The sequence below is a fragment of the Pinus tabuliformis genome, chromosome 8 (assembly GCF_031772625.1).
Source record: "Pinus tabuliformis cultivar Carrire ecotype Pingquan chromosome 8, CPIR1, whole genome shotgun sequence".
Taxonomy (NCBI): domain Eukaryota; kingdom Viridiplantae; phylum Streptophyta; class Pinopsida; order Pinales; family Pinaceae; genus Pinus; species Pinus tabuliformis.
The window spans coordinates 750,001,313-750,014,213 of record NC_142294.1 but is presented as its reverse complement, the minus strand read 5'-3'; positions in this window follow the sequence as shown (position 1 = coordinate 750,014,213).

Here is a 12,901-nt window from a genome sequence, read left to right as displayed (position 1 = left end):
TTATGTTGAAGAACTAGCGCTTGCAGCTGTTCAAGCGATTCAAAGATTTCGACATTATGTCCTCTTTCGGAAAACTACCATTTTATCAGATTGCAACCCCATAACTTATATACTGTCGCGACAGTTGCTGGGGGGCAAATATTCAAAATGGATAGCGATCCTTCAAGAGTTTGATCTGGAATTTGTAAAATCCAAATCAAAGAAAGCTCTAGTTTTCGCGGAATTATTGTGCGATCTCCCATCGTCGTCCAACGATGAAACATCCGAAGAATCAATCATGGACGAGAATTTGTTTCTGATATCTGCAAGAAATGAGTGGTATGGAGATATCATAATTTATCTCCAAACCCAAAAGTTCAGGCCTAACACCTCTCACTCTGAACAGAAACGTATACGATACCAAGCTAAAGACTACATGATCGTCGGTGATACGCTTTACCGTCGTGGTATCGATACAGTTCTGAGGAGGTGCCTTACCCATGAGGAGGCCGAAAAAGCCTTGAATGAGTGTCATTCAGGCGCGTGTGGGGGGCATCAATCTGGATATGCAACAACACAAAAAATCTTACGAGCAGGATACTTCTGGCCAACCATGTTCAAAGATTGCATAATCGCAGTCAGAAGTTGCCATGCATGTCAGATTTTTGATAGCAAAACCAGAAGACCACCCGCACCTTTACAACCAATAGTTGCTGTTGGGCCTTTCGCCAAATGGGGCATCGATTTCATGCAATGTAACCCCACCTCGACCAGGGGGCATGGGTATATTATAGTCGCCGTTGACTATTTTACCAAATGGTCCGAGGCGATGCCTACATTGGATAACACTGATGAAACAGCTGCCCTTTTCTTTTTCAATCATGTAGTCGCCAGGTTCGGCGTACCGCAGGCTATAGTTACAGATCATGGATCACATTTTCGTAATCACATGATGGTTGAATTAGCTGCCAAGCTAGGGCTATCTCACGACAGCTCTACCCCGTATTATCCGCAAGCCAACGGACAAGTTGAAGCAATCAACAAGGTCCTGAAGCGTATGTTGCAAAGGATGATCGGGGTTCACAAAAGAAGGTGGCACCTAATTCTGTACTTAGCCTTGTGGGCTTACCGAACATCGGTAAATAATGCGACTGGGTTCACACCTTTCCAATTGGTGTATGGCCTGGAGGCAGTCTTACCTGTCCAGTGTGAAATTTCGTCTCTTAAACTCGCAATTGACCTCCTCCCCGGAACTTCAGAGGAAGAGGCCCGTTTCTTGGAATTAATCCAATTGGATGAAACCCGTCGTGACGCCGCTTTGGCTAACGAAGCCCATAAGAAACGAGTCAAGGCGTAATTCGACAAAAATGTCAAACCCCGTGTCTTCTCAGAAGGTGACTTGGTCTTGCTTTACGACCAAGAATCCGATAAATTGGGAGTAGGAAAATTTAATTCTTTATGGATGGGCCCCTATATTGTTAAACGAGTGTTAGCAAAAGGAGCCTACGAGTTAATGGATTATGACGGAATTCCACTGGCGCAACCCCGCAACGGGTTGTACCTCAAGCGTTACTATGCCTAAATAGTAACCTGTGTGCTTTTCTTGTATTTTGTTTTCGCTAAAGTGTTTGTTTTGGTCGAGTAATCCCCCTCTTTTTTTTACATTTATTGCAGATGTCGAACCTTTCTGAGACATGTGTGGGATATGCTGACGGAGCGAGTCGTAGTTCGCGGAACCTGTCCTCCGCGACCTGGGCCATTTTTGATCCAAGCGGCGAGTTAGTGAGTTTCAGAGGTGTGTGTATTGGGCAATCAACGAATAATATCGCTGAGTATAGTGCGTTGATAGAACTCCTCTCTGATGCCATTGCCCATGGTATACGCCGACTAATCGTCAGGCTAGACTCACAACTCGTGATACTACAACTCAATGGTATATATTCTGTCCGCAATCCAGCTATTTATCGAATGTTTCTAAGGGTTAAGATTTTGGAAAGACAGTTTTATTCAATTCAATACCAACATATTTCCAGGAACTTAAACACATTAACCGATTCATTAGCAAACTATGTATTAGATAGACATTTGCGACATTTATGAAGAGAAATGCATCATCAATGTTATGCAAGTGGATCATGCAACTCAACAAGAATAAACCTCGAAAATCAAAATATATATATAAGTTGTTTATCGTTTACACATAATGTTCTGTAACCAAGACAAAAATTGGTCGCATGACCCAAAAACTCAAAATTGCTAGGGGGCACCCTAGCCTAGTGATGCTCATGATAGCACGTCACGGCCTGTGCAATCATGCGCAAGAGACGAGTCCATCGTCTAGGCACACCAGTAGGATGTCGCTGCAACTGTAAAGGTAACTCATCGATCCGTACATCCGGAATACCGAGAGTAAGGCTCTCAACCTGCTCCTGCACAGCTGTAAGGGTCTCGGCTACGTCAAGGTCGCGAAGGATCACCCTCCCAGCAGGCTCCCCTGCTGGGGCAGCGACTAACGGTCTCGGACGAACTGCTAGACGAACAGGACCAACATCTGCATGCACACAAGAGTTTGATTAAAAGTCTTGACAGAACAAAGCACATCAACATTATGAATAAAAACAGTAAACAGTGATATGGTCAGAGATTTTACCAATAGCGCCCCACTGTTCGCCATCCGATAACACCAAATCTGGATCACCTCGGAAATCCATGCCCACATATGGATACTCGGAAAAGACCATCTCCTGGCGCTCGAACCACCTGAAGAAGGTATCAGTGAAAGTAATTTGAGGTTGACCAACATGCCTAGACATGTGATCGACCCATCTCTGCATGCGTGGCTCCGTCGGAGAAGGCAAGTCGAGCGCAATATACTGAGGCTGCATCAGTGGTATTTTCTCCAAGGCAAAGGCAGTCAGAATAGAACCAAATCCAAATTTCTTCAGCTTCCCGTCCTTTACCTTGGTCAATTGACTTTTCATCTGAACAAGTACTGCATCACACCAGTTGAATACTTTCGGTTGGAGACACTCCAAGGCGTGCTGCACGTAAGATCTGTTGGTGACATGAAGAGATGCACTACCGGCCATCCTACCGATAGTATACAGAATGGACCTGAGAGACCTGTCAGTAATCTCACGGATAACAACCTTGCCATCTCTGCTCGGCTGGGAACCTTCCCTGCAATACTGGCGAACATAGTCTCTCACGGAGTCATTCCCCCGAGCCGAACCTGACAAAGAAATGGGGGCACCCCGCCTTGACAACCCAGTCAAGAAGTAAATGTCTATGATGGTCAAGGGGATGGATTTTCCACTAATATGGAATACTTGGTTGATGGGATCCCAAGCATCAAGCATGTACTGCAGTAAAGAGATATGTGCTCTCATGCTAGAGATACGGAAAAACTTCAGCAGGCCACAGTTCTGCAGCGCGTTCACCGTGACAGGGTCATGGAGAGAAATCATATCTTCTTCTTCATGTTCTCGTTCTCGCCATGTAAGGGACATTTTGCTCAAAGATCCCTGCAAAACAAACAAGAGAATGAGTAAGATCCTGGATTTGATGAGAAACTGACGAAATTTCATCAAAAACTGTGCCAAAAAATCAGTTTTCTAAGCCCAATGCAGGTAGACAGTGTCCCACCTGCGTTAAAGGTCAAGCTGTCTCAAGGCAGCTTGACATTCAACGCAGGTTTCGAGTGGACAACCTGCGTTGATGAAAGGGCGCCCTGGCAAAACCCCAGGTGCTCAGAAAGACTGGGAAACAGGCATAGAATGGAAAAATGAAACCATGAAAAGAAAGAGCTAGGGTTTAGCTCCTACCTGGTCCAAACGGCGCCGAGAATCGTCCATAGAATCTCCTGAAATCAACTGGTGAAAATCAAGGGGGAAGAGGCACCTCCAAAGCTCCAACAAACCAAGTTCAAATGAAATGGTAAAATGAGAGGTAAAAACACTTTTTAATTGCTTTTTACGTAGTTCAAAGCAGAATATTAGGGTTTTTATCTCATGTTATGTATTTCTAACTAAGTTTGATGCAGCAATTGAGAATGCAGTACTATCCGTGAAAAGAGAAAAGCTAGTTATGGTAAAAAATCAAAATTGGACGATATAAACGAGCAGTTTTAGCATAAAGTTCATGCTCGTTAAAAAATAAACGCAAGATCCGAGCAGTTTTAACGCGGAATTCATGCTCGTTAAAAAATAAACATAAGCTTGAGCAGTGTTTTGGCGCATTCAAGCTCATTAAAAAATGAACCCATCTCGGTAAATAACCATTGTGTATGTAACCTCATCTGCCATAAAAGCCTTGGTCGTGTTTGCACCGTCACCTCCACTTTTCATTTGGCCGATCGTTTACCTCCATCTGATTGTTTACCCTTTTTGAGGAACAGCTGCGAAGAGTGATTTCACCTAGCCATCCTTGTGACACTGCCGTGATTGGAAAATTCCAACCTGTACCTGGAATCAGCTGCTAACCCTGTTCATCACTCGTTCCTCAGAAGACGAGTCTTCTTTAAGCTCTTTTCAAATGACTCATAAAATATGAAAAGATTGTCGAGTTTTGGCCTTCTAGCTCGTTAAAACGACCGGAAGTGCTATCCCTCCTCTAGATTTTAATCTTTTTGGACCTGAGGGATTATTGCACAAAAAGATCGAGCGCTTGTTTTGTTCGGCTCGTTAAAACTATCGAAAACTCATCCCTTCTGTATTGTTTTATACTTTTTCGGAATTAAGGGATTAGATGATGAAAAAGGAATTTTGGAGTTAACTTTATGTACCTTTTCAGACTCTCTAAAAATGAAAAGGACCGAGTTATCTTTGTCGTTAGACTCGTTAAAATCACTAAATAGCGACAAACTTGTCTTTAGACGAGAACGAGTTTCACTATCGCTAGGATCGTTAAAACATAGCGATGGGCTTGCCCGAAGGGCAGGTTATAGAACAAGCATATGTTATCCTCCTCAAGCTTGACAAAAATAAAGAGGTACTGGTCAGCAATGACTGGGGAAAATTGGGAGAAAACTAAAGAGAACTTTGATGGTAGCAGGTCGCTCTTGAACATGACACTTTTCTTCCATACCACAATCGGGTTGGGTTGTTTCATTCACCGGTCACATCACCATGGTCTCACCATACCATCCATAATTGGGGTAATGCTACCGATCCATCGCATCAGTGTCGCCATATGTTCAAGAGAAGTCGTTCAGAAAGAGTCAACCGGGTCCCATCCACTGCCATACATTATCCTTCATCCATTCATGACCGCCACCCTGAATCATATGTCACAGATTGTTTTCACCTCCACTAAAATCATTAGCTCCGTTCCGTGTCACTGATGTGGGATTCATTAAGGCCCTCCTTTGACGGATCGCTTCTTGTCAACATCAGCTCATTATCCAAGAAGTTGATCTAGGGACAACCCCTTCAGTACTTTGAAGCTTGCATGCCTCAATGGCAAGTTTCTCACTTCCGGCGACAGGTATACATCAATGACCTTCGACCAGAAGATTTTGCGTGGTGTTCGATGCCAAGTCCTTTATTCACACCACGTGAATTGTACTGCAGTACCTTGAGGGTCATTATCATTATCGGTGATTCCTCTCGCGCTTGTTAACGGTTTACATCATTGACCGGTAATCAACGATGTCTTTCCATGTTCGACTTCAGCGCAATTCACATGGATCGACTTGTACTTAGAGTAAAGATCGAACGAGTTTGAAGACCCCGGATCTAGTTTCATCCATCCGGGCTGCGATAGATATTTAGGAAAAATAAAGACATTTGACATGTACATCATTGCAGCAGATGATCATCCTACTCAAAGGATGATAATTTCACCAAAATTATCAGTCTACCATCAGACGATCGTCTGTTCTATGTACAAAAATGAATTTATAAAGCTAAGCATGGGAATGCCCGCCTCATATAGATCATGAAAGCAGTATGCATCATAATGTATTGTATTGTATCTTATTACAGGTCTCCTCCCAACAAATGGATGAACTTCAGACCCTCCTGGATAAAGCATTTCACTCGATAAACGACCTCATACTTTAGGGGGCAACTATTATAGACATTTTTGTGCCTTACAGCATTGAGCATGAAATGTCCATAATCAAGGGATCCAAAGTCCCTAAACATGTTGTTCCTACCCCTAGAGGAACAAGGCCAACAAACCACAACAATTCACAAAAGTTCTCCACCTGAAAACACTCAAAAACAAGCCAATTCTGGATCATGTCAACTGCTCCACTGAGCATCTGCGCTGAATGTCAACTGATCCACTGTCTACCTGCATTGAATGTCAACTCCAACAAAGGCTACCTGCGCTGAGCGAGTTTGGACAAGTGGCAGGATCATTCCTCAATGTGTCAATGCCCAGGAAGCTTCCAAAATGACACTTGCATCAAGGAATTCGACTGGTGATGAGTAAGAGGTTCCAAATCTCCAAGTGGAAGCAAGGACCTCCAAGTGGACTCAAGAACTGAGAGAGGGAGAGGACACTAGTCAGATCTCAAGCTGACTCATCCTCTCTCCAAAATAACTATATATAGATCTCTCCTCCATGAGATCTAGAGGTTGGAATTTTGTTATTGCAAAGAATTGCTGTTGGTTTGAGATTGGATCATTGGGTGCTTAATGCTTTGAAGGGAGATGAAGAAGGAATTCCATTCTGCTGGGAAGGAGATGCTGGATTGGAGCCCTCTGGTTGTATCTCTTCCTGAACCTTGTTATCAATCAATAAAGCTATCTTGGTTCTTTCCTATATGCTAGTGTATTTTTTATGATTGCATTAGTGTATTTGATTTACTTCTAATCCTAAATCATTTATGAATATGAATATTTGCCTTTGTTTGGTGTTCTTCTCTTGTCGCAAGTAGCTGTTCTCTTGTCACAGGTAGTTGTTCTCTTGTGATCTCGTGGGAATCAAGTAGCTGTTCTCTTGAGCAAGCGAGGAGGCAAGTAGCTGTGAACACCCAAAGAGAAGAGGATCTAGATCGAGGGATAAACGGAAGACAACGGTAAGTCTATCGATCTCCCCTCTTTCACATTTCATAAAGGAAGAAACCGAAGTAGCTGTATCTGTTTGTTGCTAAGGCACTGTCACACCTTAGGTGGATAGGATCGTCCTGCATAGGCATTTTTCCCCACAACACATAGTGTCCGTGTTGATCTTCAAGTGTGCGCTGGTGGTCATGTGCATCAACTTGCCGAAGTGCATGTTCACCCCCAATTGGAATTGCTTCTTGTCTTCACCTTGGTGACTGTGTTGAATGGGTTGGATTGCATGTGTGCACTCAATGACATGCATGTTGATGGATCCTTTTCATACAATCAACAACACTTCTCACCATGTTTTCTCTGTGTTAGCTGCTGGGATGGATCCTTAAATTGTACTGGCACAGTTTCAGCCGCGAATGCATGTTGTGCCCATTGCTGTTCTTGTTCCTGCTGCAACTCATTGGACTCCTTTGCAGCTTCATGTTCTTCCTAAGTTGTTGCTTCAACACATGCAACTCCCTCTTGGTCCCATCTTCTGCCTTCGCGTGATCTTCATGTCGCTCCGTCACTTCATAGCCTGATTCTCCAAGTTGCTTTCATTATCAGTGGATCTGCTTGATCTTGCAACTTTGCTCCGCCTCTAGGTTTTCAATAACCTTTCTCTTGCCTTTGCTACATTTGGTACACTGCCTTCAATTGTTTTTCATGATGATGCTCACTGTGATGCTGCTACTTGATGTCTTTGTCTATGAACAACTTGATGTCTTCGTGAGAAGGTAAACCCATGGACACTTGATCGACTGCATCCCCAAGCATGCTCTGAACGGTGTCTTCATCTATGCTCTCTTGGAAACCATTGTACCTATACTGCTGAGAGGCATATGAAAGCCTGTGATACCTGGAGACATGGGAACACCCATAGCAAACAATCTGTCAGTCGAAAACCAAAATGAACATGAGAATTGACTTGCAACATACCTGGGTGAATGATCATGAAGGTTGACAATTTCGGCCAGGAGGTCGGGAGACCAACTGCCAAGACTGCACAAGGCACAATCTGGGCTGCAAGGAGACTTACTCACTACTAGAACTATGGAATGCTTAGTTTAGTCGCGCAGTTGGCTGTTGGGATTGCGGAATGAGCAATCCTAGCTGGGAAGGACAGTTAGCCGAGGGGTAGATTTGCGCAAATTTTTGGGCCAAGCAACCATTGACCTCCAGAAATGTGCAATTCAATCTAGGAAGTGAGTGCTGGGCCATAATGCACAAATCTGGCGAGGAAGGTGAGCCTTCCGTCTCCATATTTTGCAATGCAGCCTTGGTGAAGGAAGAACCCTGACCAAGGTTGGCTCGACTCACTGACATGAAACTAAAAGCAAGTAAGTCAATGAATGCATTGCAATGCTAAGTGATAGCAGAAGTGATTAACAATGCATGCAAAACATGAATGAAATATTCGGCAAATAGATCAACATGCATGTGGGTGAGGTAGTTCTCCGGTTGGGAGAACGTCCATGCAAAAAAATTTCATGCATGCAACAACAATGAGATAGCAATGAAAATTGAAACAGATCTAGGACAAGCTAGAATACATGTAATCGATAGCAGGTGTTTAAAGAAATCAAGCAAACATCACTCACACAAGCGAATACACAAAAAGCGACAAAAATGCTGAAAAAGACAAAGTGAGGCCACTTACCCGTGAATAGCTGAGTCAGATGTGTTAAAGAGTCGTGGATGTGCTGTGGGATGTCAGAGCTCCGATATCGATGTGAATGAACAAGCTCTGATGCGTCGAATCAATAAGTTTGGTCTCAAGATGCGCATGCCACAAATCTAGGAAAAAGTGACACTTGGAGGGAAACTTCTAAAACAACTTTGCATGTAACCCCCGGCTACCAAAAATAGCTCCCTAAATCATGGGATGCCTTTTGCATGTTGCCTCTTGCTATTCTAGGAAGATCAAGTCATGCATGCATGCAAGTCAAGTTTCCTCGGTCCCGGGTGGAACTGATCAACCAGACTATCCATGCATGCCAGTGCTCAACTGCTTGGGAAAAATGTGCATTCCTGACTGCAAGTTGGGCTTACTACCCAAGGGGATTGTGAAATTTCTGGGCCCAACAACTGCCTTCTATCCAGATTTGCGCAAATCCTGGGCTGAACTGCTTGTTGATGGGAAAAGTTACGCAATTCCTACTAGGAGGGTTGGCTGGAAGGATTGCGCAATCTTGGAGCCCAATAGGCTGTTAGAGGGAATTGCACAATTCTTGGAGGGAAAGGTTGGTTACCTTCCGGAAATGCACAAATTTCACTGGGAAAGCTGCTCAGCCTACAGCCTGGACCAAGTCTCGGTGAGTAGCCTGTGAAGGGAAAGGATCAAACTGTGATTGAGAGGCTTCCTTTGAGCTAGAAAGACATTGAAGCTTGAGGACTTGACGAAGCAAGGCAAGATGCTATGTAAGGTTGGTAGGGAGGCTCCAAAATAGGCTAAGGAAAAATTTTGGAGGGTTGTTGTAGCTGCTACAACACGAGTGCAAGTATGTTTATTTCAAGAGTGTCAGCATTGTATATGCAATGAATTCAGAGGTCAATTCATAATGAAATGATTTGGAATCGTTGCAATCACTAATATTAAGTTCAATCCAAACAATTATGAAAGAAACCTTTAGAGCATTCTCAAATCTACTTAATCTATTCTACAAGAAATGAATTAGAATGAAAGTAGAAAGAATCACTCTCAACAATATAACTGGTATTGACACTAATTCATTTAATATGAAGGAAAGCTACAACAATTGAATCAACAAGTAACTAGGTAAACATCTCATGGAAAGCAATCAACTATAACCTTGAGATCTATGATAATATTACTTTAGAATGAACAACAATCAAATGCTTAAATTAACATAATCAATTCGATAAAGATTATCACGTAGATGTAACACACAACTAAATAAAAAATCTCCTCTGAATAGCAAACACAAACCAGAATCATCAATCCTCACAACGATTGAAATAGTGCTAACTTTATAGACTAATAGTAATGAACAATTATAAGAATAAACATAAATGATTATAACACAATTGAAGCAATATATCTCCTATCGACAGGGCCCAAAGTCTCTAGAAGTCCTCGCTGGAAGATATTCAAAATACAATTATGGATGAAACACAGTCTTCTTCATTAAAATTAATAATCGAGTTACAACATCCCAGTAACAATATTATATGTCCAAAAAGAATACTTACAATCTTAAAATTCCTAACTAGCTATTCAATTCTCCTCATGGCTTTATATAACTTTTGGAAAAATAAATGGATAGAAGAAAATCCTCAGGATCAGGGGATCTTGAGGATTTCGTAGCCCTTGATATGATTTCATCATAGAATAGCATTGGTCCTCCTGGTCTTCCGCTGTCCTTCCTACTCAAGACATTGTCCTTTTCCTTTCCTAACTGCTGCTATTTTGTCTTTTGAACAACAATCGTCCAATTGGCGTCCTTGCATATAAAGATAGTGAAAGTTAGTTTTTGTGCCCAGATTTATCCAATTTGTTAATAGTCAATTTTACCTAGCTTTTGCTATTGTTTCTTCTATATTTATTCCTAAAACAAAGATAAACTCATAAAGACAAATGATTAATTAAGCTATTATGAGGAGAAAACATACCTTTTCCTTGACCCAACATACTCCCCTACTTACCTTTTTGCGTGTCCTCATGCAATAAGATTGTTGAGGTGTAGTTGAGTCAAGGAATAAGCATGATATACTTCCTCCTTATACAACCTAAAACCGTTTTTCTATTTGAGCTTTACAAAAGTATGGTTCACAAGTAATTTGGCAAGTTATAATCACTGTAACACCATCAGGAGCATACCCAATAATCAAACTTATGTATCGTCACCCTATTCAGTCAGGGCCCATGCTTAGGACCATATTGCTGTATTTGTGTAGGCGAGTGGAGGCAACTTTGAAATTTCTAAACCCAAATGTTTCCCTGTTCCTAACATTGTTACTGGAGGCTTCCAATATTTGTCTGGATGCAGACAAAGCTTCTTCATTAAATTCCTGAAAGTATTCCTTTCCTGCCTATATGATGTCTGTATGGAGTGGTTCTAATTGACCCACAACACTTGTTCATTTCATGAACTATTTATGCTGGACAAAGAGGTAAAGGGGTTTTGTGGGTTCTCCCATAACCCATAAGTCTATACCATATTCCCTCTTTTGAAAAGTATTATGGGATTTAGCCCATTTAATCTGATTAGTGGCAAAGGAAAAAAAAGCTTGAAATTGGATATCCCCTATGAAGGGGCCAAGATTACTATCTAAGTCATCCTTTAAGAAAAAATTATGCATGTACAATTCACATAAAAGGCGTTGTACCTGTTCATTCTGTTCTTTGAAACATTTGACAAAGTCTGGAGTGGTCTTAATTTTCACTGACTTACTAGCCTTAACGGCTTTAACCTTCAGTAAGAGGTATCTTTCTAGCAAGAATAGTGCATAGTTGGTGGTAGGTGCTTGACACGACAAGGCATTTGAGTAGAGAGAGCAAACAATCTCCATTTTCTCCTTAGCCTTCTATAGCTTGGCCTGTGATTTTTCAACTTTCTTCTGTTCATCTTTGTAATTAGCGAAAGTCTCATCCTCTATGACAATAAGTGCCTCAAATTTCTTTCGCAATTCCTGGTGTACTTGTAGTGACACTACTTCTTTATGCTGAGTCAACTCCTGCTGAGCTTTGGCTAGTTCGTTTTGCACTTTTATAATGAACGCTTCCCTTACTAGAGGAATGTAAGCAGGCGTTTCCTCTGTCTAGACTTCATCATCCCGTGTTACCATTGAGTCAGTTTGAACAACAACCTCATTCGCTTCTCGGGTCATACAACAATCAGCTTGGGTGTTTTCTTCAGTATCAGTTTGAACAACAAATTCAACTATTCCTTGGGGCATATGGCAGTCTTCTTGAATATTCTCTACTGAATTGGTTTGGGCAACACCATCAGTAGTGGGGAATTCTGTTTGGGTTTCCCTTGGGAAAACACAAGGATCTTCTGTTTGCATTTCAATACTCTTTGAAAAACATTGCTCTATTTGGGTTCCTTTTGAACAAACCAAAGGGATCTCAGTCTCGGTTTCAATATCTTCCCAAGAGCATTGTTACGTTTGGGTCCCTAGGGTCTCCAATTCTATTTTTAATTTTGGACCTTAACTGCTTCCTTCAACCACTCTCTCAGTTGCTTAAATGTTTTCTTCTGCTTCCTGTACTTTTTGAGCAACTTCCTCAATCTATCCTTATATGTTTTCTTTGTCGTGAGGTCTTTGATCGGTGGTGGCACAACTGTATTTACTTCAGGTTCAGGTGGAATTATGCCAATATCAGGATGGGGTTCTAATGGAACTGTGTCTCCCAATGGATTCTCGCCTTCTAGGTCTCTTTCTTCATGAGATTCCCTCTCAGGAGACTCCAATGGAATGGTGTCTCCTGAGCAATTATCATTTTCAGGGTCTTCTTCTATATGGGCCTCGTCCTCTGGGGACTTCATAAAAATAGTGCCCCCTGGTTGATTTTCACCCTCCAGGGTTTCTTCTGTAGGGTTTTCCTTTGCTGGGGATTCTAGTGGAACAATAGCTTTTGTTTGATTTCCCTCCCCGAGGGTTTCCTCTGCATGAACTTCTGCTTCAAGGGGCTTCTCCATAGAAGGAATTGGTTCCCTCTGTCCCTCCAAATTATCAGTAAATGGCAAGGTTTCAGCATGACCAGAACTGCCAACAGGGGTAGACTGGTTAGGGGCATAATTTTTCCCTTCAGAATTTCCAGATAGCTCCCTTCCTTCATAGAATGTCCCCATATTCTCCAGTACTCAGGCAACCTCTTCCTCATAGTTTTGCAAAGAGTCATCTTGTGG